Raw genomic sequence first — 22,863 nt, 5'->3', positions numbered from 1 at the left:
ATTTGAGCTATTTAAAACACTTTTGTCACTGGAAGTAGTATATGTCTACGATCAACGATTGCGAAAATAAAGACCTGGTAAGGGTTTTTGTGGACATGGTGCATAATTCCGTAGAGGCTTTGAATGTAAATCATATTTGATGGTCAACTGCAGTCAAAAAATTAATCTTGAATTTAGAATTTTGGAATTTAATATTATTTAGAATGCCCCCAAGCAGCACAGACACAATACATTTACAAATAACCATGCCTTATCCGTGATTCAAATTCGAGCCTTTTGGTATGAAAGTTAGCGCTGTTAGCCACTATCCCGTTTGAACGGCTCAGGACCAGTTTTACTCATTAGTCAATATTTCTTCTTTCCAAAAGATGGTTAATGTCATAACGCATAATTTAGTAATCGGAATTTTCAGTGAACAAGGATGATGTGAAATTTTAAATGTTTTTATCGAAATTTTTTCCTCTTAAAATTATTGTATTCTGAAATTGTTTTTTGCTTGATTCATTTTTAAAATATTTGATGTTTTTGTTTAATTGACTGCAAAAAGAGTGCAAGCATTAATTATCTTCGAAAAATTGCCTTCGTGGATGATTCTCTAAGGTGAACTCGTTCTGCTCATTTTGAAAACTGAAAAAAACTATGCAAACCCTTTCATAAGGAAACAAACTTGCAATAAACTACCAAATTTCAAGAGTTTTCTTAGACTGGAATAATCAGTTGGCCACAAGATACGAAGTCGGGATATTTAGAATTAACTAACTATGTCTTAAAATTAATTGTTTTTAATGAAGTTTTCTCTTATAGGATTAATTGGAAATATGCACATTTTGCAAATTATTAAGGTGCTTTCGCTGTTAAAATATTTCCTCATTTGGTCAAAACGGAAATTCTGTTTCACATATACACTTTTAATGTTTGAATGTGTACTTTGTTATTTAAAGTTCTTTACATTTCGCGTGTTTTACAACTTAATTTTGCATTTTGAATTTGATTTGTATTTTAAAACTTTCTTTTAAAGCAGAGCGAGTAAAATTGTTTTTCTAAATGATCTTAGCTGTATAACATATCAGATATTGTGTTAATAATAATTAAAATAGTCTGTATAGTAATTAAGAAGTTTGAAGTTTTTCAAATAGTCAGTCAGAAGAATAATAGCCAACTAGAATGAATAAGAAAATAAAATGGTAATCTACTAGAACTATTGCTTTTCTGTTACTTTATTGCTATTTATAGTTTAGTATAGAAGTTATATAATTAGAGAATTTAGGCATTTAGGGTATTTTAACGTGTTTAGGACTTCAGTCAATGCAAAATGTTAAGCACATAATTTTTAAAGTACGGTATAAATGCATTAAAAATGAATAGTTTTGTAAATAAGAGGTTGACTAAAAACAGAGAATTATTCAGCAGTCGAGTGCAACATTTTTTTTAAATATAACCTCGATATTCTCAACAATTCTCAAAAGGGAGTCATAAATTTCAGAAAATAAATTAAGTAATTATTAGGGGATTTCCATACCCAAGGAAAGCAAAAGATTTGGGAAAACACAATCACCGTATAGCTATCGAATTACAAAAATATACTGAAAACCCCCGTGAGAAGAATTAAGACACCGCAAACTAAATAATGTAAAATACTTTGCTAACGACGAATTTAATATGTTCACATGAACTAGAGTAACCATTTATATTTAGAAGGAAATCCGTAGAGAATGAATTAGACTCATACTAATGTATCAAAAATTGAGAAAAATCAGTGTATGTCCCAGAAGTATAATCACAAAGTCCCTTAAGTGCAGTTTGGCAGGTATTAATTCAAGGAAAGTTTCAAGATCTTGATTTATGCAAATGTGGCCTCTAGCCAAAGTGTTTAAAAGGTTGTTTTACAAAATTAAACAAGGGGAGAATTTCAGGATAGGTAGAAAAATTTCGTATGTTCTTCGAAACCAAATTTCGAACAAAAAAGAATAAATTATGAAAGTATCGAAGATACATTGATAATAAAAGTACTATTAATGGCTAGCTTTTCTCGTAATATTCTATATTTACATAAATATTTTTGAAGTAAAAACTATAAGGCGAGAGCAATTAAAATGTTGGCTTCTCAAATTTGCGTACGGTTTCTGCTACTCTATTAATCATTCTTATTGGAATCTCAAATAAGGTGTTATTATTTTCATATAATATGTAAAATGCGCAGATATGGTCATATTTATGAAAACCTAACGCATGTCAAGTACCCGAAAAAATCTGAAAGTAATACTTGGCAAGTGTTATTATTTTGAGAAACTCAATTCTAAGTAATTTAATTTTTAATGCTATTTTATTGATGTTTCAGTTTGATATAGTTTTAAAAGTATTTAATTTATAATATGATATGCTCAAACGATAATTTTATGAATATTTGCAGCTTTTTTATGATTAATAAACATATTTATAACGCAGTACTTTATTTTATGCAACTGGTACGGAATCATTTGTTTTAAATTTTAAATTGTTTACACTTTTAACTTCTTTTTTTTTTTTTTTTTTGAAAATTTTAACAATAATTAATTACCTTGAGATATTTAAAAAATTCAGAATGCATTTTATATGCTGTTAGCAGACTGTTTGTCTTTCCTATGAAGCAGTATCACTTAAAATTTTTATATAATTTATTACATTGAGGTACTTTAGGATGGTCCCGCACGGAAAAAAGCGTTTTAAAAAAACTAGATACAAAATACATTTATACTTCCTTTGTATGAAGTAAAGGAAATAATGTAATTGCGAAAATTTTCGGGTACATATTTCAACGAAAATATCCATTTTGATCTCTCTCGAACCAATTTATTTATTTTTTTCCCTTGACATCTGTACGTACGGATAGAATAAAGAACTCTTTTATCCAAAACGGATTTTGAAATAGATTTAAAATGAATTCAAAAGAGATTTTTTTCGTAACGTCTGTACGTCTGTATCTCTCTCGCATAACTCAAAAACGAATAGACGTAGAATGCTGAAATTTTGTATACGGGACTATTGTAACGTATAGTTGTGCATCTCTCCTTTTTGTTGCAATCACTGCACCAAACATATACATATATATATATATATATATATATATTCTCCTCCCTGTTACCTTGCTCCGTGAGCTCAATATTTTTATTCTTATATTTTGGTAAACTGTGCATTTTTTTTAAAAGCGGTTGAATTGTGTTCCTCTTAGGTCCGGTTAAGCCTTTAGTTAATCTATGTTAAAGCAATAATTGTAGAGTTACCAACAACTTAAAAGTTTAAATCGCGCTAGGCCTAACGAGGCTCTGCCATTTGTTTCATCTGAAAATCTTAGTAGAATAGTGAATTAAGTCAGCTTGGTGCACCAAATTCAGTATCTCTTTGCCCCGTGGGACTAAAAGTTAACTTTGTGCACCTAAACTAACAACTAACAACTTTGTACACCGGAACTTTGATCTTCCTGCTCGTTGATCGAATTGCTTGTTATGGCGTTGAAGATCTAAGTTTAATTGTAAAAGTTGTTTCTTTTTTAACTATATTTTTTAAATTTAAGTTAAAAATTTTAATAATGATGTTTTTAAGTTTAATGGATTTTTGTGTTTCCGAGAAATGATAACTGAATTGATTGAATGAGAAATATATCTCTAATGAAATTCGAGGAAATACGTTTAAATGAAGTTCAGGAAAAATTTTTATAACTTAATAGGCCGCACAAGGAAGTAATGTGGTGTCCACATCAGATTAATGTGTTTATAAAATAACAAAGGAATATCTCCGCAGTGTTATTAACAGTGGATGTGTGAACACATCGCCTATAAGTGATCGAATAAATGTCTTATTTTCAATATAGGCTCATCATTTGAATCTAATCCAAGAGGTGAAAGCCTAGTGCTTCGTTTTGAAAACTAAATTTCACCGACGGGTGATTTCTCCTGAGAAACGTGATTAGCCGCAGTTTCATCGTTAGGCTGGATTGACTAGTGGACTATCTACGATGGAGGTCGAGACTGAGGATTTCTGTTCTGGAGGTTTAATCACTGAATCATTGCCTGTGAAAGAAGTAAATGTTTAGTAGCTTTATGTATGTTGGACCTTTTTCTTGTCATCTTTCTTCTTTGGTAGTTTGCCCAGTAAGAAAGATGTAGGAATTCATTTAATTTATGTAAGAGCTAATTTTATTTTTTGAACAGCCTGTCCTATTATTCTCGTTTCTCAATCCACAATTTTTTTGCCAGAATGTTGTTGAGTCAGCGAGCTTGTATTCAAATGAGGTAGAAAGAAGTTAGTATTTAAGGAAAGGTTTTGCAAGATGAATTCAGAACGAGAAGAAAGCGTATTCTGGCTTCTGAAAGCTATTAGATATGTATAGCGTTGAGCACTTCTAGCCATTAGGTTTGTTTACACCGACGTTTACGAGTCACAGCCTGCCTGCGCGTTAAGTAACCTGTGAAAGTCTGTTAGGCTAATTTAATTCTATTTTATTTTAAGTTACTTGACCTTTTGAGTTAAGTCAGAAGTGTTAGCTTTCTGTAAACACGAGTCGGTGCCATCTGTGAAAAGTTAGTGAGATAATAAAAGGGTCTTTACATCCTTCTCTGGATTTTGTCTTTTTTGAGGATAATTCTTCATACAGTCTTCTAGCATTTCGTTAGTTTATGCTTGCTAATAATACTAAAGGCTACAAAGAAAAATCATCATTTTCCTATGTTACCGGATCGCCTTCATCTTGAAGAATGGTAAATATATTATTCATGAACTCTACTGAGACAGGTGAGCTTAACGGTGCCTTGTTACGGGATTGTTACTAGTCCGTATCTTCCGTATCCGATTTGGTCAAATGTTGCACAAAGTCATTTTCCAAGTTGGTTCAGTAGCATGTATATTCAAAAAGGTAAAGAGTAGTGCGAGACTACACAATTCAATTTTAGCTAAGAGGTTGATTCAGAAACTACACCAGCAGGATAGTAACTTGGCAGCAAGAATGTGTAGCCAACAATGCATAACAGTTGGCAGAAACTAACAACGCGCGCACGCTTACAATAGCGAATCCCGCTCTGTCTAACGTTTTCGCTCCAACAGTTTAAATACTCTCGTTCACTCAGTTACATCCTGACAAAGAAATGTGAGAGAACTGAGAGAATTCAGGAAAGGCTCACAAATTAAAATATCTATTGGTAAAAATAAATAGAAGCCTATAAAGCTGGGTAGCATTATTTTCGTAAATGCCCTTGTCTATTATAGTTTACTGATTATATTTCTATCACACTTTATTTCACTTTATTGTAATTTCTGTTTCAGTTTGCCTTGCTCTCTTCCACTGCTTTCAGTCTTTTGTCAGCTCCATCACCGCTTTCAGCAGCACTGTCTTTTTTCGTACTCTTTGTACTTTTTTACTAGCATGAATGTGCAGTACTTACTTTCAGGACATGCTCCATAGCATTCTTCCTGCAGTCTGAAATTAGAGTTGCGTTAAGTTTTCAGTATCAGTCATCAGTTCTTGAAGTGTTTCTTCTACCTTCTGTTGTCGAGTTACAAGCCGCAGTGAGCGGTAATAATTGAGAAAGCTTTCTCCAAACCACAGACCTAATACATTGATCAAAGCGTCAATATCTGAACGTTTTCCTGTTCGAAATGTCAGTAAGATGACAGTAATATCTTCTGTCAAAGACGTAGCCAGATTCATGGCTTTGGTGACAGAGTCCCAAAGATCTGCCTACGAAATCATTTGAAGATATGTTTTGTAGACGCTCCATGATGGCTTCTTGTCGCACGAAGACAGCTTAATTGTGATACGAAATAAAGAAATGGGGACAAACACAAAACAAACAAAAGAAAAAAATAAATAAATGCAATAAATACCAATTTCTTCCTGCTCATCTGAAGTGAGTATTATATATATATACACACTGGTGTTTGTTTTTCAAAAAAATGATCAATTATGTCTCGTAGTAAATAGTGATTATCGTTTGATCACGTATCCGAGTTCGACAGAAGGAGGATAGTGGCCTACCGAGGGTGTGGATTATCTTTCATGGAAATCGGTAGTCGTGTTGGACAAAACCAAACAACTGTAATGCGGATATGTGACCGTTGGCTGTAGGAGGGTACGACGGAACGACGTGTTCGATCGCATCCTTCTCAGTGCACCACTTCACGTGATGACAGGCACATTGTGCGCATGGCAGTGACGGATCGCTCGGTCACATCTCGAACCATAGCACAACACATTCAGTCTGTAACGCATCATCTAGTGTCTGCGCCTACCATTCGATGCCGTTTACAGCAGAGTGGTCTGCCCGCAAGACAACCATAGCTTCGTCTACCCTTGACGCAGAACCACAGACGTCTCCGCGGCAATGGTGCGATGAAAGAAGGATGTGGACGGCAGAATGGAATGAAATTGTCTTTACTGACGAGTCACGCTTCTGTCTGCAACGCCACGATGATCAGATTCGAGTCTGGAGACACCGTGGAGAGAGGATGCTGAACAGCTGTGTTATGCGCCGCCACACTGGTCCTGTACCGGGTATTATGGTATGGTTCGGTATTAAATATCACTCTCGCACTCCTCTAGTACGCATTGCCAGTACTTTAAACAGCCAGCGCTACATCTCCGAGGTGTTGGAGCCAGTTGTCCTTTCTTACCTTCAGAGCTTGCCCACAGCCATATTTCAACAGGATAATGCGCGACCACACATGGCACGCATTGTCCAAGTGTTCTTCGTCAATCGTCAAATTGAATTGCTTCCCTGGCAGTTTCGCTCTCCGGATCTTTCGCCGATAGAAAACATGTGGTCCGTGGTTGCTGAACGATTGACCCACATTACATCCCAAGCTGCCACACCAGATCAACTTTGGCAACGTGTGGAAGCTACCCCAAGAACACATCCAAACGCTCTTTGAATGAATGCCGTGGCGTGGGGCAGCGGTGATCTCCAACAATGGCGGCTGTGGCAGCGGTGATCTGGCTACTGATTCTGGAAGGAATCACATTTCCCAGAAGTCTATAAATTTAATCATTTGATACGTGGTCAACATGCTATCTACTAAATAAATTTTGTTGTGATATCTCTTGTCTTTCTTGGTGCTGCAATTTGGGTGGCCAACAGTGTAGTTCCTAGATATAAATAATTATCAGAAATTTCTATAAAATGCTTAAACAAAGTTATAAAGTGGAATGAAGTTTTTAGCTATAAAACTCTTTCAAACCTTTTCACAATTAAGTATATTGATAAAACAAAGGATAGTAGTGACATCATATTGAAAATAGATATGTCGGAAGAAGTTGCGAATATTGTTACGAAGTGCCGAGCAGCGGTAAAATAGTTTCCCTTCAAAGCGGGTTTTAAGTTTGCCAGAAAATGGCAAAGGAAGGGAGTGTTGCCAGATCTTTTGCCGATAGAAAACATGTGGTCCATGGTTGCTGAACGATTGACCCAGATTACATACCAAGCTGCAACACCAGATCAATTTTGGCAACGTGTGGAAGCTGCTTGGTCTGCTGTACCCCAAGAACACATCCAAAGTCTCTTTGAATCAATGTCGAGGCGTGTGGCAGCGGTGATCTCCAACAATGGCGGATACTCTGGCTACTGATTGGTCAACATCTTATATGCTGAATAAATTTTGTTGTGATATTTCTTGTCTTTCTTGGTGTTGCAATTTGGTGGGTAAAATGAATGAGTTGGAGCTTGGCGGTTGCGTAATAGATGAGTAGCGGAGAAACTTAGCAAGGGAAGCATGTCTTTGACCCGCTACGGTAGACGTTGAATTTAGAAAAATAAATCCAGAAGAGTTCTTTTCCCGCGCAGAATAAATAAATCCTGGCGTCTAATTAATAAGCTGTGATATTTTAGCAGTCAGGAGCATGAGTTCCGGACGTTGTTGCGGCTGAGTGTTAAGGCAGCATCCAATGACGACGCAGAAGGATTTCACATTTTACTATTCCGCATCTTTATTTCAATTTTCACCGCAGATCATTTTTATTTTAGATGAAATTCTCCAAATTACATATTCAATAGTGATTTAATTTAAGTACGATTAAAGTTAGACTTTCTGCGTCATAACTATTCTAACAAAGGAAAGATGGGTTAAGCAGCAGCGAAGTGTTATAGCGCAGGAGGAGAGAAGCAATCAATCTGACGCAAAATGGCGCGACTTCATTATTTATGGAAGCGGTTACGTAATAGGCTCGAATGTTCTGCAAAGTATTGGTCTAGGGGGGAGATCCTGAATTGCAGAAATTTAATTAAAGGTTGGTTATTATAGACACTGCGATGACATTTCCACTTGAATTCCAACACACAGAACATGTATCCTGTCAACTCAATTGTAATAAATTCAGGAGCAGGAGTTTTGATGGCTTAGAAGTGTTGATCCATAATGACTAGGAAATTGGAGGGGAATGCAGATTAAATCTTCAGTTTTATTTTCAGCAACATGTTGCGGCTACACACAAGTCAGCACATTAAAATGTGCCTGTTCCAAAAGTCTTACATTTTTGACAACTTTGTAGCAAGAAAGCAGCAGCAGACAGGCAGCAGTCTAGCTAAGCCAAAGCTTGAAAAGCATGTGCGTTATGTTCAGGAGGAAAGCTCAAATCAGACTGAGTTAGTTTTGGTTTTCAAAGAATTTTGATTGGACAGTTAATATTGTTGTAAAATTACTATTGGCTGGTTGAGTTTTAGTTCCATTTACATCATCATAATTACGTAAGAATCATATGACATAGAATAGTCTCGAAATGACGCAGTGCGGAGACGGGTTATTATTTTTAGAATTGAGAAGGGAAATTTAAGTTGCTAATTTAATATTTTACATACCCTTTATTTTTCTTACATATATATATATACTATTGCGTGTTCGTTATGAAATGAATGCACAAGTCCGATGAAAAATGAACAAAAATTTATTATTATCACAACAAAAATGCTTAAATTTTCTCAAATTATCATGCAGTATTACAATATCTCACAGTAGTTATCTTTTAACTACTCAAATGTCCAATAGAACGTAATTCAAAACAGCTAAAGAACGCTAATCCGTGAATTCGCTACAATCAACAAGAGCAGTTTTCTAAACAACAACAAACTAAGCAATTACTACAAACTGAGATGTTTTCCTCATTTTATAAGATTTTAAAATCACGCGCTAGAATTTTCCAGTACTTTCTCGAAATCAAAAAGAGATATTTATTTATTTAATGCACGCGCTCTTGTATTTTCAATTTTCCGGCTTAGCTTTCTTTTAATATTCGTCACGCGCTGCACTGCGCGAGAAATAAAACCATTTAATTTGTAATTGAACTAACATTCGCTTTTTAAATACCAAATTCGTAACACTGCCCCCTTCCCAAGGACTGCACGTCCCGGGCAGTACAATCCCTGGACAGGAAGCTAAACTTAAAACTGTGGCATAACTGCAACTGAGGCATAAACATTACATCACAATATCAAACAACATGAACAATAAATGCAATAACTAACTTAAATCAAATGCTATCAAATACTAAATACAAAACAAATACTAAATACAAATCAAATCAAATATACATTTAAAAACAAAAAGGACCATGGTCTTATACTATTTACAATTATTTACATTACGTACTATGGCCATAGTAATGAGCTAACCTGTCGTAATGAACGACTTTAGGTTTAGAGTTCGAAGACTTACGAATCCGAACCACGACGTCATTCAGCCTATTTAGGACTGTGTACGGGCCATCCCAAGGTGACTGTAATTTCGGACAAAGTCCTTTCCGTCGAGTCGGATTCCACAACCACACCTTGTCTCCTTCGTGGAATTGATGTTCAGTAGCTCTTGTGTCGTAGCGGGTCTTCATCTTCTCTGTCGCCAAGTTGACTCTCTTTCGTGCAAAGTTGTGCATCACTTCAAACCGGGCCTGGAGATCTTGAATATATTCCTCAGACGATGAAGGAGAATCCGGAGGGCGACCAAACAATATATCACAAGACAGACGAAGGTCACGACCGAAGAGCATCTGTGATGGGGAATAGACGGCAGTCTCGTGAACAGCACTGCGGTAAGCCAGTAAAAAGAGTTTTAATTTCTTGTCCCAGTCCTGCTGGTTTCTGGAAACCACTAATGAGAGGTTATTAAGGATGGTTCGATTGAACCTCTCTACCATGCCGTCCGACTGGGGATGTAATGGCGTCGTTTGGGTTTTGTCAATGCCGAGTAGTTTGCATAGTTCTTTGATTACTACCGAGGTAAAATTCCTTCCCTGATCGGAATGTAACTGAAGAGGCACCACGAACCTGGAAATCCAGTGCTGTATCATCACCTCAGCTACTGTAACAGCCTCTTGATCAGGAATAGGATACGCTTCAGGCCACTTGATGAAGTAATTAATGACAACGAGTATGTATTTCTTACCATCAGCAGTTCGTGGCAGAGGTCCCAAGATATCAAAGGCGATACGTTCAAACGGCGCACCTACGTTGTAACGTTGCAGCTTACCTCGGCTGCGTTTCCTTGGTCCTTTCCGACCTGCACAGGCATCGCAATATCGGCACCACTTTTGCACGTCATCCTTTGCATTATTCCAGTAAAATCGCTCACGAACTCTCAGTAAGGTCTTCATAATTCCAAAGTGACCTCCTGTAGGGCTGTTATGTAATTCTTTGAGGACATCAGGAATCCGGGATCTTGGAAGTATCAGTTGCCATCGGAACGTCTTCCCATCATCCGACTCGAATTTCCGGTATAAGACGCCGTTTCGAATGTGAAGTGAATCCAAGAGTGCCCAGTATTGTTTTGTTGTAGGACTACAGATAGAAATGTCCTGCCATGTAGGTTTTCTGTTTGATGACTCTATTAAATCAAGTATGGGTTTAATGTCGCGGTCTTCCAGCTGGTCTTTCCTGACTTCATCATCACTCCACGGGTCTCGATCAGCCGATGTTGATGTTGTAATTTGTCTTGCGACCGGAGTCAGCAGCTCGTATTTCGCTTCCACCCTGGAGCAATATCGGCAGCTTTCTGGGCAAGGTCTATTAGACAGGGCGTCGGCGTTCCCGTGTGATGATCCCTTTCGATGACGGATAGTGATGTCATATTCTTGGAGTCTCTGTATCCACCTGGCTATTTGACCCTCAAGATTCTTGAAATTTAAAAGCCAGGCTAATGAGGCATGGTCCGTGCGGAGGAGGAATTTTCTGCCGTATAGATAATGATGGAAATGTTCTACAGCTTTGACTATGGCGAGCAACTCTTTCCTGGTGACACAGTAATTCCTCTCCGGTTTAGACAGGCACTTGCTCCAGTACGCTACTACACGTTCTTGGCCGTCTATTTCTTGGGACAAAACCGCACCGACACTTTCATTGCTCGCGTCCGTGTCGAGAATAAATGGTCTGTCGAGCTGAGGATACGTCAGGATTGGAGCAGATGTTAAAGCTTCCTTTAAGTTGTTAAATGCATCCTCGCATTCTTTTGTCCACAAGAACGTTTGCTTGCTCTCTGTCAGCTTGTGAAGCGATCTTGCGATGGAAGAAAAGTCCTTCACGAATCTAGTAGGTGCAAAGCCCTAGGAAGCTTCTCAGCTGATAGACATTTTCGGTACGTGTCCAGGATTTAACCGCTGATACCTTTTCAGGATCCGTGCGTACACCTTCTGCAGAGATGACATGTCCCAGATAAGTCACTTCCTTTCGGAACACTTTGCATTTAGCGGGACTCAGCTTCAGATTGTCTTCTTTCAGTTTCTGAAGCACCTTCCTAAAATTTTCTAAATGTTCTTCAAAACTCTTTCCGACGATGATGATGTCGTCCAGGTATATCAGGCAGGCTTCGTAGGAAAGGCCTTTCAAAACAGTCTCCATAAGACGTTCGAATGTTGCCGGCGCATTACACAGTCCAAACGGCATCACCTTGAATTGCCAAAGCCCTTGTCCCGTAGTAAATGCCGTCTTTTCTCGGTCATCAGGGTGTATTTCTACCTGCCAATACCCACTCTTTAAATCAAGTGTTGAGAACCACTTGTTTCCAGAAAGAGTGTCCAAAATGTCGTCAATTCTAGGAAGAGGGTAATTGTCTTTCTTCGTAACCTCATTCAACCGACGATAGTCAACGCAAAATCTTGTTGAGCCGTCTTTCTTTCTGACAAGAACGATGGGAGATGCCCATGGACTTGCTGAAGGCTCGATAACATCGCTTTCTTCCATATCCTTTAAAAGTGTTCGTACCTCTTCCTGGTTAGCAAACGGTAGGCGTCTTGGATGTTGCATGATCGGGTGATGATCGCCGGTATCGATTCTATGTTGTGTCAAACTAGTTCGACCCACGTCAGAAGACGAGCGGGAGAAAACAACTTGAAGATCTTTAATGACGCGTTCGGCAGCATTCTTCTCTTCATCGTTTAATTGCGCATTCTGCAATAACTCCGGTGTAATGCTCTCTGAGGACACGGGTTCTGGGATGTTGCTCTTTCTTTCAAGGCTGGTTACTGGAGTACATGCTGCAACCACGTCGCCTTTCTTAATAACTCTCGCCTTCTCAGTTACATTGGCAACTCTCACAGGAATAACCATTCTCGATAGGTCGACGAGTGTTGAGGCTACTAGTACTCCTTTCGGGCTATTACAGTTATTGGGATATTCTATGATGCCGTAGCGAAAATCTCTGTTTTCGGCTATAGATCCAGGGAGTAAAATTTCTGTTCTTGCCGGTATTGTGATATTGTCTTGTGCTATGATTCTGTGGACAGATTTAACTTCTTCATTATTAATTCCAAATAACGTTATGTCCTCAGACGCAGAATGCAATTCATTATTTTTAATGTCCAAGGAAAAATTATATTTCCTTAAAAAGTCTAATCCGAGTATGCAAGGATCTGTAACGTCTGCTACATATGTCATGTGATGGTAAGTGGCACTTCCAAACCTGATATTAACGTTCACTTTCCCCGCGATATCGATCTTCTCACCGGACACAGTCTGGAGGGTAACGTAGGGCGGCGTCCAGATAAGTTTGCTTCCCAATTGTTGAGCCAAATCTTTTCGGATGATGGTAACGTTGGCTCCTGTATCTATTGTCATATTGCAGGGAACTCCATTAATATGTCCTATTATAAAAAGTTCATTACTGCCGCCTCTCACTGCAGAAATCTGAAGTGCTTTAAACTGGGGCTTTTCATTATCTGGCAACCTCCGCCCCACGAGATGGCCACTAATTAGTTTCCCTGCTGCTTGCTAGGAGCGGTCTTAACATCCGTGCCCTGGGGTGTTCTGCAGTTTCGTCGTATGTGTCCTTCAGCACCGCAGTTCCAGCACTTAACGGTCGGTTTCTTATCACCAATATTCCGTCTCAAGGTGTTGAGTTGTCTAGTTAAATCGTCTAGACGAGCAGTGACTTGATTCTCTGGCTGATGGACTTGAGCAGCTCTCACGGGGTGGCGGTCTTGACGAGTGGCTTGCTGGGCTGCCTCGAATTTCATGGCGTACACTAAAGCGCTTTTCAAACCTTTAACATCCGCCATTCGTAGAGCCTTCTGTATTTCGGGATCCCGGATGCCATCGATAAAGTACTGCAGGGACAGGATTTCCCTCGTTTCTCTCGGGCACTCCGTAAAGGCGAGGTGGGACAGCGTTTCAACATCTGTGGCGAGTTCCTGGAGTGATTCGGTGGGCTTCTGTTGACGGGATTTTAATTGAAGCCTGCTGTAGTCTTTTAAACATTTCTCGCCAAAGCGCAGCTCCAATGCACCGGATAAAGCTTCGAAGTCAAGTCTTTGGTTTTCTGGAAGCGTCTGCAGGATATCCGCTGCGTCTGCTCTTAGAGAAGCGGCGAGATGGCAGGCCTTAGTTTGGGAATCCCATCCATTCGCATCCGAAACGATAGAAAATTGTGTTTTATACACTTGCCAGGATGTCTTCCCATCATATGTGCATAGCTTCAGAGAGAAGCGAGCAGGCATAGATAGAAATTTAAAACCTTCAGAATTGCTTCCTGCCATCGCTATGCACTTCTTTAGGCTGTCAACTTCTTTGGCGACGGCACCAGAAACCCTATCATCAATTTGGGATTCGATTTGTTGTTGAACAGAACAAACTCTTCCTTCTATTTCTTCTTTGACAGAATCAACTCTGTAACCTATTTGTTGTTCCACTGCCGAAACTCTGTCTTCTATTTGCTCTTTCACAGAAAAGACTTTTTTTTTCAATTTGTCCAACTTTAATTTCAACCGCGTCTATTCTGCCTCCCATAACCTCAAATTTATTTTCTATTATGCAGGTAATTTCTCTTTTCATCTCTTCTTGTCTTACTTCAATCTTTTCCTGTCCTGCTTCAATCTTTTCCTGATTAGATTTCATTTCTTCTTTCAACGAGGCAAAGGCTGAGATCAACTGCCTTAATTGCTTTTCCATCGCTCTTGTTATTGGCATTCAAACCCCACTCCTGACACCAAAAATTATTGCGTGCGTACGAGTTCGTTATGAAATGAATGCACAAGTCCGATGAAAAATGAACAAAAATTTATTATTATCACAACAAAAATGCTTAAATTTTCTCAAATTATCATGCAGTATTACAATATCTCACAGTAGTTATCTTTTAACTACTCAAATGTCCAATAGAACGTAATTCAAAACAGCTAAAGAACGCTAATCCGCGAATTCGCTACAATCAACAAGAGCAGTTTTCTAAGCAACAACAAAAACTAAGCAACTACTACAAACTGAGACTTTTCCTCCTTTTATAAGATTTTAAAATCACGCGCTAGAATTTTCCAGTACTTTCTCGAAATCAAAAAGAGATATTTATTTATTTAATGCACGCGCTCTTGTATTTTCAATTTTCCGGCTTAGCTTTCTTTTAATATTCGTCACGCGCTGCACTGCGCGAGAAATAAAACCATTTAATTTGTAATTGAACTAACATTAGCTTTTTAAATACCAAATTCGTAACACTGCTCCCTTCCCAAGGACTGCACGTCCCGGGCAGTACAATCCCTGGACAGGAAGCTAAACTTACAACTGTGGCATAAATGCAACTGAGGCATAAACATTACATCACAATATCAAACAACATGAACAATAAATGCAATAACGAACTTAAATCAAATGCTATCAAATACTAAATACAAAACAAATACTAAATACAAATCAAATCAAATATACATTTAAAAACAAAAAGGACCATGGTCTTATACTATTTACAATTATTTACATTACGTACTATGGCCATAGTAATGAGCTAACCTGTCGTAATGAACGACTTTGGTTTAGAGTTCGAAGACTTACGAATCCGAACCACGACGTCATTCAGCCTATTTAGGACTGTGTACGGGCCATCCCAAGGTGACTGTAATTTCGGACAAAGTCCTTTCCGTCGAGTCGGATTCCACAACCACACCTTGTCTCCTTCGTGGAATTGATGTTCAGTAGCTCTTGTGTCGTAGCGGGTCTTCATCTTCTCTGTCGCCAAGTTGACTCTCTCTCGTGCAAAGTTGTGCATCACTTCAAACCGGGCCTGGAGATCTTGAATATATTCCTCAGACGATGAAGGAGAATCCGGAGGGCGACCAAACAATATATCACAAGGCAGACGAAGGTCACGACCGAAGAGCATCTGTGATGGGGAATAGCCGGTAGTCTCGTGAACAGCACTGCGGTAAGCCAGTAAAAAGAGTTTTAATTTCTTGTCCCAGTCCTGCTGGTTTCTGGAAACCACTAATGAGAGGTTATTAAGGATGGTTCGATTGAACCTCTCTACCATGCCGTCCGACTGGGGATGTAATGGCGTCGTTTGGGTTTTGTCAATGCCGAGTGGTTTGCATAGTTCTTTGATTAACTACCGAGGTAAAATTCCTTCCCTGATCGGAATGTAACTGAAGAGGCACCCCGAACCTGGAAATCCAGTGCTGTATCATCACCTCAGCTACTGTAACAGCCTCTTGATCAGGAATAGGATACGCTTCAGGCCACTTGGTGAAGTAATCAATGACAACGAGTATGTATTTCTTACCATCAGCAGTTCGTGGCAGAGGTCCCAAGATGTCAAAGGCGATACGTTCAAACGGCGCACCTACGTTGTAACGTTGCAGCTTGCCTCGGCTGCGTTTCCTTGGTCCTTTCCGACCTGCACAGGCATCGCAATATCGGCACCACTTTTGCACGTCATCCTTTGCATTATTCCAGTAAAATCGCTCACGAACTCTCAGTAAGGTCTTCATAATTCCAAAGTGACCTCCTGTAGGGCTGTTATGTAATTCTTTGAGGACATCAGGAATCCGGGATCTTGGAAGTATCAGTTGCCATCGGAACGTCTTCCCATCATCCGACTCGAATTTCCGGTATAAGACGCCGTTTCGAATGTGAAGTGAATCCCAGAGTGCCCAGTATTGTTTTGTAGGACTACAGATAGAAATGTCCTACCATGTAGGTTTTCTGTTTGATGACTCTATTAAATCAAGTATGGGTTTAATGTCGCGGTCTTCCAGCTGGTCTTTCCTGACTTCATCATCACTCCACGGGTCTCGATCAGCCGATGTTGATGTTGTAATTTGTCTTGCGACCGGAGTCAGCAGCTCGTATTTCGCTTCCACCCTGGAGCAATATCGGCAGCTTTCTGGGCAAGGTCTATTAGACAGGGCGTCGGCGTTCCCGTGTGATGATCCCTTTCGATGACGGATAGTGATGTCATATTCTTGGAGTCTCTGTATCCACCTGGCTATTTGACCCTCAAGATTCTTGAAATTTAAAAGCCAGGCTAATGAGGCATGGTCCGTGCGGAGGAGGAATTTTCTGCCGTATAGATAATGATGGAAATGTTCTACAGCTTTGACTATGGCGAGCAACTCTTTCCTGGTGACACAGTAATTCCTCTCCGGTTTAGACAGGCACTTGCTCCAGTACGCTACTACACGTTCTTGGCCGTCTATTTCTTGGGACAAAACCGCACCGACACTTTCATTGCTCGCGTCCGTGTCGAGAATAAATGGTCTGTCGAGCTGAGGATACGTCAGGATTGGAGCAGATGTTAAAGCTTCCTTTAAGTTGTTAAATGCATCCTCGCATTCTTTTGTCCACAAGAACGTTTGCTTGCTCTCTGTCAGCTTGTGAAGCGATCTTGCGATGGAAGAAAAGTCCTTCACGAATCTAGTAGGTGCAAAGCCCTAGGAAGCTTCTCAGCTGATAGACATTTTCGGTACGTGTCCAGGATTTAACCGCTGATACCTTTTCAGGATCCGTGCGTACACCTTCTGCAGAGATGACATGTCCCAGATAAGTCACTTCCTTTCGGAACACTTTGCATTTAGCGGGACTCAGCTTCAGATTGTCTTCTTTCAGTTTCTGAAGCACCTTCCTAAAATTTTCTAAATGTTCTTCAAAACTCTTTCCGACGATGATGATGTCGTCCAGGTATATCAGGCAGGCTTCGTAGGAAAGGCCTTTCAAAACAGTCTCCATAAGACGTTCGAATGTTGCCGGCGCATTACACAGTCCAAACGGCATCACCTTGAATTGCCAAAGCCCTTGTCCCGTAGTAAATGCCGTCTTTTCTCGGTCATCAGGGTGTATTTCTACCTGCCAATACCCACTCTTTAAATCAAGTGTTGAGAACCACTTGTTTCCAGAAAGAGTGTCCAAAATGTCGTCAATTCTAGGAAGAGGGTAACTGTCTTTCTTCGTAACCTCATTCAACCGACGATAGTCAACGCAAAATCTTGTTGAGCCGTCTTTCTTTCTGACAAGAACGATGGGAGATGCCCATGGACTTGCTGAAGGCTCGATAACATCGCTTTCTTCCATATCCTTTAAAAGTGTTCGTACCTCTTCCTGGTTAGCAAACGGTAGGCGTCTTGGATGTTGCATGATCGGGTGATGATCGCCGGTATCGATTCTATGTTGTGTCAAACTAGTTCGACCCACGTCAGAAGACGAGCGGGAGAAAACAACTTGAAGATCTTTAATGACGCGTTCGGCAGCATTCTTCTCTTCATCGTTTAATTGCGCATTCTGCAATAACTCCGGTGTAATGCTCTCTGAGGACACGGGTTCTGGGATGTTGCTCTTTCTTTCAACGCTGGTTACTGGAGTACATGCTGCAACCACGTCGCCTTTCTTAATAACTCTCGCCTTCTCAGTTACATTGGCAACTCTCACAGGAATAACCATTCTCGATAGGTCGACGAGTGTTGAGGCTACTAGTACTCCTTTCGGGCTATTACAGTTATTGGGATATTCTATGATGCCGTAGCGAAAATCTCTGTTTTCGGCTATAGATCCAGGGAGTAAAATTTCTGTTCTTGCCGGTATTGTGATATTGTCTTGTGCTATGATTCTGTGGACAGATTTAACTTCTTCATTATTAATTCCAAATAACGTTATGTCCTCAGACGCAGAATGCAATTCATTATTTTTAATGTCCAAGGAAAAATTATATTTCCTTAAAAAGTCTAATCCGAGTATGCAAGGATCTGTAACGTCTGCTACATATGTCATGTGATGGTAAGTGGCACTTCCAAACCTGATATTAACGTTCACTTTCCCCGCGATATCGATCTTCTCACCGGACACAGTCTGGAGGGTAACGTAGGGCGGCGTCCAGATAAGTTTGCTTCCCAATTGTTGAGCCAAATCTTTTCGGATGATGGTAACGTTGGCTCCTGTATCTATTGTCATATTGCAGGGAACTCCATTAATATGTCCTATTATAAAAAGTTCATTACTGCCGCCTCTCACTGCAGAAATCTGAAGTGCTTTAAACTGGGGCTTTTCATTATCTGGCAACCTCCGCCCCACGAGATGGCCACTAATTAGTTTCCCTGCTGCTTGCTAGGAGCGGTCTTAACATCCGTGCCCTGGGGTGTTCTGCAGTTTCGTCGTATGTGTCCTTCAGCACCGCAGTTCCAGCACTTAACGGTCGGTTTCTTATCACCAATATTCCGTCTCAAGGTGTTGAGTTGTCTAGTTAAATCGTCTAGACGAGCAGTGACTTGATTCTCTGGCTGATGGACTTGAGCAGCTCTCACGGGGTGGCGGTCTTGACGAGTGGCTTGCTGGGCTGCCTCGAATTTCATGGCGTACACTAAAGCGCTTTTCAAATCTTTAACATCCGCCATTCGTAGAGCCTTCTGTATTTCGGGTTCCCGGATGCCATCGATAAAGTACTGCAGGGACAGGATTTCCCTCGTTTCTCTCGGGCACACCGTAAAGGCGAGGTGGGACAGCGTTTCAACATCTGTGGCGAGTTCCTGGAGTGATTCGGTGGGCTTCTGTTGACGGGATTTTAATTGAAGCCTGCTGTAGTCTTTTAAACATTTCTCGCCAAAGCGCAGCTCCAATGCACCGGATAAAGCTTCGAAGTCAAGTCTTTGGTTTTCTGGAAGCGTCTGCAGGATATCCGCTGCGTCTGCTCTTAGAGAAGCGGCGAGATGGCAGGCCTTAGTTTGGGAATCCCATCCATTCGCATCCGAAACGATAGAAAATTGTGTTTTATACACTTGCCAGGATGTCTTCCCATCATATGTGCATAGCTTCAGAGAGAAGCGAGCAGGCATAGATAGAAATTTAAAACCTTCAGAATTGCTTCCTGCCATCGCTATGCACTTCTTTAGGCTGTCAACTTCTTTGGCGACGGCACCAGAAACCCTATCATCAATTTGGGATTCGATTTGTTGTTGAACAGAACAAACTCTTCCTTCTATTTCTTCTTTGACAGAATCAACTCTGTAACCTATTTGTTGTTCCACTGCCGAAACTCTGTCTTCTATTTGCTCTTTCACAGAAAAGACTTTTTTTTTCAATTTGTCCAACTTTAATTTCAACCGCGTCTATTCTGCCTCCCATAACCTCAAATTTATTTTCTATTATGCAGGTAATTTCTCTTTTCATCTCTTCTTGTCTTACTTCAATCTTTTCCTGTCCTGCTTCAATCTTTTCCTGATTAGATTTCATTTCTTCTTTCAACGAGGCAAAGGCTGAGATCAACTGCCTTAATTGCTTTTCCATCGCTCTTGTTATTGGCATTCAAACCCCACTCCTGACACCAAAAATTATTGCGTGCGTACGAGTTCGTTATGAAATGAATGCACAAGTCCGATGAAAAATGAACAAAATATTTTTATTATCACAACAAAAATGCTTAAATTTTCTCAAATTATCATGCAGTATTACAATATCTCACAGTAGTTATCTTTTAACTACTCAAATGTCCAATAGAACGTAATTCAAAACAGCTAAAGAACGCTAATCCGCGAATTCGCTACAATCAACAAGAGCAGTTTTCTAAGCAACAACAAAAACTAAGCAACTACTACAAACTGAGACGTTTTCCTCCTTTTATAAGATTTTAAAATCACGCGCTAGAATTTTCCAGTACTTTCTCGAAATCAAAAAGAGATATTTATTTATTTAATGCACGCGCTCTTGTATTTTCAATTTTCCGGCTTAGCTTTCTTTTAATATTCGTCACGCGCTGCACTGCGCGAGAAATAAAACCATTTAATTTGTAATTGAACTAACATTAGCTTTTTAAATACCAAATTCGTAACACTGCCCCCTTCCCAAGGACTGCACGTCCCGGGCAGTACAATCCCTGGACAGGAAGCTAAACTTACAACTGTGGCATAAATGCAACTGAGGCATAAACATTACATCACAATATCAAACAACATGAACAATAAATGCAATAACGAACTTAAATCAAATGCTATCAAATACTAAATACAAAACAAATACTAAATACAAATCAAATCAAATATACATTTAAAAACAAAAAGGACCATGGTCTTATACTATTTACAATTATTTACATTACGTACTATGGCCATAGTAATGAGCTAACCTGTCGTAATGAACGACTTTGGTTTAGAGTTCGAAGACTTACGAATCCGAACCACGACGTCATTCAGCCTATTTAGGACTGTGTTGGCCCGTACATTGATGTTCCGAAATTACAGTCCGAAATTACAGTCACCTTGTCCTTTACAGTCACCTTGAAATTACAGTCACCTTGGGATGTACATACACCGTACATCCCAAGGTGACTGTAATTTCGGACAAAGTCCTTTCCGTCGAGTCGGATTCCACAACAACACCTTGTCTCCTTCGTGGAATTGATGTTCAGTAGCTCTTGTGTCGTAGCGGGTCTTCATCTTCTCTGTCGCCAAGTTGACTCTCTCTCGTGCAAAGTTGTGCATCACTTCAAACCGGGCCTGGAGATCTTGAATATATTCCTCAGACGATGAAGGAGAATCCGGAGGGCGACCAAACAATATATCACAAGGCAGACGAAGGTCACGACCGAAGAGCATCTGTGATGGGGAATAGCCGGTAGTCTCGTGAACAGCACTGCGGTAAGCCAGTAAAAAGAGTTTTAATTTCTTGTCCCAGTCCTGCTGGTTTCTGGAAACCACTAATGAGAGGTTATTAAGGATGGTTCGATTGAACCTCTCTACCATGCCGTCCGACTGGGGATGTAATGGCGTCGTTTGGGTTTTGTCAATGCCGAGTAGTTTGCATAGTTCTTTGATTAACTACCGAGGTAAAATTCCTTCCCTGATCGGAATGTAACTGAAGAGGCACCCCGAACCTGGAAATCCAGTGCTGTATCATCACCTCAGCTACTGTAACAGCCTCTTGATCAGGAATAGGATACGCTTCAGGCCACTTGGTGAAGTAATCAATGACAACGAGTATGTATTTCTTACCATCAGCAGTTCGTGGCAGAGGTCCCAAGATGTCAAAGGCGATACGTTCAAACGGCGCACCTACGTTGTAACGTTGCAGCTTGCCTCGGCTGCGTTTCCTTGGTCCTTTCCGACCTGCACAGGCATCGCAATATCGGCACCACTTTTGCACGTCATCCTTTGCATTATTCCAGTAAAATCGCTCACGAACTCTCAGTAAGGTCTTCATAATTCCAAAGTGACCTCCTGTAGGGCTGTTATGTAATTCTTTGAGGACATCAGGAATCCGGGATCTTGGAAGTATCAGTTGCCATCGGAACGTCTTCCCATCATCCGACTCGAATTTCCGGTATAAGACGCCGTTTCGAATGTGAAGTGAATCCCAGAGTGCCCAGTATTGTTTTGTTGTAGGACTACAGATAGAAATGTCCTACCATGTAGGTTTTCTGTTTGATGACTCTATTAAATCAAGTATGGGTTTAATGTCGCGGTCTTCCAGCTGGTCTTTCCTGACTTCATCATCACTCCACGGGTCTCGATCAGCCGATGTTGATGTTGTAATTTGTCTTGCGACCGGAGTCAGCAGCTCGTATTTCGCTTCCACCCTGGAGCAATATCGGCAGCTTTCTGGGCAAGGTCTATTAGACAGGGCGTCGGCGTTCCCGTGTGATGATCCCTTTCAATGACGGATAGTGATGTCATATTCTTGGAGTCTCTGTATCCACCTGGCTATTTGACCCTCAAGATTCTTGAAATTTAAAAGCCAGGCTAATGAGGCATGGTCCGTGCGGAGGAGGAATTTTCTGCCGTATAGATAATGATGGAAATGTTCTACAGCTTTGACTATGGCGAGCAACTCTTTCCTGGTGACACAGTAATTCCTCTCCGGTTTAGACAGGCACTTGCTCCAGTACGCTACTACACGTTCTTGGCCGTCTATTTCTTGGGACAAAACCGCACCGACACTTTCATTGCTCGCGTCCGTGTCGAGAATAAATGGTCTGTCGAGCTGAGGATACGTCAGGATTGGAGCAGATGTTAAAGCTTCCTTTAAGTTGTTAAATGCATCCTCGCATTCTTTTGTCCACAAGAACGTTTGCTTGCTCTCTGTCAGCTTGTGAAGCGATCTTGCGATGGAAGAAAAGTCCTTCACGAATCTAGTAGGTGCAAAGCCCTAGGAAGCTTCTCAGCTGATAGACATTTTCGGT

The sequence above is a fragment of the Stegodyphus dumicola genome, chromosome 12 (assembly GCF_044657685.1).
Source record: "Stegodyphus dumicola isolate Sdum_Otavi_A_Nest chromosome 12, ASM4465768v1".
In the NCBI taxonomy this organism is placed as follows: domain Eukaryota; kingdom Metazoa; phylum Arthropoda; class Arachnida; order Araneae; family Eresidae; genus Stegodyphus; species Stegodyphus dumicola.
The sequence above is the reverse complement of the archived record's forward strand: the minus strand, read 5'-3'. Positions refer to the sequence as shown.